The sequence below is a fragment of the Hemitrygon akajei genome, unplaced genomic scaffold (genome assembly GCF_048418815.1).
Source record: "Hemitrygon akajei unplaced genomic scaffold, sHemAka1.3 Scf000129, whole genome shotgun sequence".
In the NCBI taxonomy this organism is placed as follows: Eukaryota; Metazoa; Chordata; class Chondrichthyes; order Myliobatiformes; family Dasyatidae; genus Hemitrygon; species Hemitrygon akajei.
The window spans coordinates 655,885-659,411 of NW_027332015.1; the positions used below are offsets into that span (position 1 = coordinate 655,885).

At 49.4% G+C, this 3,527-nt stretch overlaps 1 non-coding gene across 1 annotated transcript; it reads right to left on the minus strand.

Annotated features, from left to right (window-relative positions):
• Positions 1–1,095: 1,095 nt before the first annotated feature.
• trnav-uac (transfer RNA valine (anticodon UAC)) lies at positions 1,096–1,168 on the minus strand. Its single transcript has one exon. It is a non-coding gene; the product is annotated as a tRNA-Val (tRNA).
• Positions 1,169–3,527: the final 2,359 nt, after the last annotated feature.

The following is a 3,527-nucleotide window of genomic DNA, read 5'->3' on the forward strand; positions in this document are numbered from 1 at the left end:
TTGAAAAGGACCGTGATCCCAACTCTATACCGATATGCGATCTCCCACCGTCACCTCGTTTCAAAACTAAACAGTATCCAGTTTTCCTGTTCTACATTACCGTCATTATACAGGAAGGTTTTAACCATACTTTCGGATATTCCCGCAGAACTGCGATGTCAGCGTTGTGATCAGTCCTTCCTCCCTGGTCCTTTAACAGGAATGGAATGTGCGATAACAATGGTAAGATACTTGGCTTCTGTCTGCGCTGCAATATCATCAGAAGATCGCTGGTTCGAGACCTGAAAATATTAGGTGTTGATGTTACCAACTGTTTCCACTGCGGCTTAAACTGTACGAAGCACAAATATTTGCGCGGCTGACCTGGGGTGTCTGTGGTGCTGCTCGCGACAGAGCAAACAAAGAGAAGCAGAGAGATTGAATGTGTGTGTGTGTGTGTGTGTGTGAGAGAGAGAGAGAGAGAGAGAGAGAGAGAGAGAGAGAGAGAGAGAGAGAGAGAGAGAGAGAGAGAGAGAGAGAGGGGGGGAGAGACAGAGAGAGAGAGAGAGAGAGAGAGAGAAGGAGGGGGGGGGGGGAGAGAGGCAGACGGAAAAGGTGGAACCTGGAATACTGTGGTGGAGAATTTGAACAGAGAGACTGTATGGTGAGACTAGGAAGGAGTGGAATACAGGAGGAGGAAAAAGAAAGCGATTTAACATTTTAAAGTAGGTTTGAAATTTTGCAGCACACGGTTATTCTTCCTGATGTTTGTCTGAATGAGAACATTTGAGATGTGAGCTCCGTTGAAACCACAATGCATCCTCATGCGACAATACATGACAATAGGTTTGAAGGCTAATTCTCCCGTGTACGTTGCAATGTACGTTATCCACGAACCTCCTTAGGTTTAAATCCTTTTATGTTCTCCTGGAAATTATATATAATTTCTGTTAATTCTTCTTTCTTTAATTTACCTTTACCAGGTTTGAAATACAATGCGCTATTGCGAGAAAAGCGAATGTTCATTATATTTACACCTGGATGCCCATGACAGTAAACTTGAACACAAACTGAAAAGTTGAGTCTCGTTCATTTGAAGCACTGAAACCCAGACAATGTTTCTGCCCAGGATTGAACTGGGGACCTTTCGCGTGTAAAGCGAATGTGATAACCACTACACCACAGAAACCGTGAAAAGCGCTCAATGCTTTGCGCTCTTGAGCAATGACCCGAGGCACCCCCTCCCCGCCCTGCTCTGAAGCACAGCAATAAGTACAAAACATTGCCCACTGTTCCTTTCTTTCCGTTTTCAGTAACACGTATTAAATAGTTCAGGTCTTTATTCCCTGGAATATGGGTATAAGTTGAGTATTACAAGGACATGGCGGTGGAACGAACCCAAGTGCTGAACACGGGCGTGGAATAGGTGCCAAGGGAGTGTTTACCCGGAGTCTTGGTTTTAGTAGAGAATTCAGGAACGATGTTAGACTCAGAAATGATCGTCCTAAGAATCATGGGGTGAAGCTACTCAACGAACCAACGAACTGGCACCTTCTAGTTGTGATAATAGGGTTTTTATACTGCATTTGCTGATGGAAAAGCAGGTGTTTGTATTTAGTGGAAAATGGGATTGATTGAGAACTAAACGAGGTGATTGAGGCCCAATTCCTGAGGAAGATAGCCAGGTGCCAGACGGCAGCGATCAATATGGTCCCGAACTGACGGTACCGCAATCTCCCCTTCTTGCGCGGGGAACATCGGGGGTTGGTACCCAAGGGAGCACTCGAACGGAGACCGCCCAATGGCCGAGCTCACCAGGGAGTTGTGGGCGTACTCAACCCACGGGAGGTGGTCGCTCCAGGTCGACGGGTTGTTTGCCGTTACACAACGTAGCGTCGCCTCCAGGTCTTGGTTAACCCGTTCCGTCTGCCCGTTCGACTAGGGGTGGAAGCCGGATGACAGGCTGGCCGATGCACCCAAGGCTCGACAGAAGGCCTTCCATAGCTGCCAGACGAACTGGGGACCTCGATCGGATACGATGTTCGCGGGGATTCCGTGGAGGCGGAAGACGAGAAGATCTGCCGTTCCTTGAGAGGAAGACAGTTTAGGGAGGGCCATAAAGTGCACCGCCTTGGAGAATCGGTCCACCACGGTGAGGACAGTGGTGTTTCCGCGGGAAGGGGTAGACCGGTGACGAGGTCTAGGGCGATGTGTGACCAGGGATACCCAGGTACAGGTAGAGGACGAAGAAGACCCGCGGGTGGTCGATTAGAGTCCTTTCCCCGGGCACAGATGGAACAAGCAGAGACATAAGAACGGGTGCCCCCTCCGTGGACGGCCACTAAAAGTGCTTCCTTAGGAGAGCCAGGGTCCGATCACTCCCGGCGTGGCAGGTGAACCGGGATGTGTGCCCCTAGTGGAGAACCTGAGACCTGACGGAGACGGGCACGTACAGGCGATCGCCGGGTCCATTCCCTGGGTCGGAGTCGTCCCGCTGGGCTTCCTTTACTTTAGCCTCGATCTCCCAAGTGACAGTGGCCATCACGCAGGATGGTGGGAGGATCGTCTCGGGAATGGAGGTGTCATCCTTGGAATCATGCTGGCGGGATAGCGAGTCCGGCTTCCCGTTCTTGGATCCTGGACAGTACGTGAGGGTAAACTTGAACCGTCCAAATAAACAATGCCCAACGGGCCTGGCGGGAGTTCAATCGTCTGGCGGTCTGAATATGCCCCAGGGTCTTATGATCAGACACACTCGCAGAATAAAGAAATCAGGGACCATAACTGTCCTCGACCCCGTCTCTCGCAGAAATAAAATCAGGGACGATAATAGTCCTCGACCCGTTACTGGCAGAAAAGAACAGCGACCCAAGTCTGGAGCGGGCCAGGTGGATTGGAAAGGGGCACTAGCATGGCTGACGGAAAATCCACAATGGCTCCCACACCCCCATCTTATCGCATTCTACAGGGGTTGTATTGAGAGCATCCTGAGCAGCTGCATCACTGCCTGGTTCGGAAACTGCACCATTAATGATTGCAAGACCCTGCTGCGGATAGTGAGGTCAGCTGGGAAGATCATCGGGGTCTCTCTTCCCGCCATTACGGACATTTACACTACAAGCTGCATCCGCAAAGGAAACAGCATTATGAAGGACCACAAGCACCGCTCCTACAAACCTTTCTCCCTCCTACCGTCTGGGAAAAAGGTACCGGAGCATTCGGGCTCTCACGATCAGACGATGTAACAGTTTCTTCCCCCCAAGCTATCAGAATCCTCAATACCCAGATCCTGGACTGACGCCTTGTCCTATTGTCTTGTTTAATATTTATTGTAATGCTTGTACTGTTTTGTGTACTTCATGCAGTCCTGGGTAGGTCTGTAGTCTAGTGTAGTTTTATTCTGTGTTGTTTTCTACGTAGTTCACTCTAGTTTTTTGTACTGTGTTATGTAACATCATGGTCCTGAAAAAGTTGTCTCATTTTTACTATGTACTGTACCGGCAGTTATGGTCGAAATGACAATAAAAGTGACTTGACTTGATATTCGA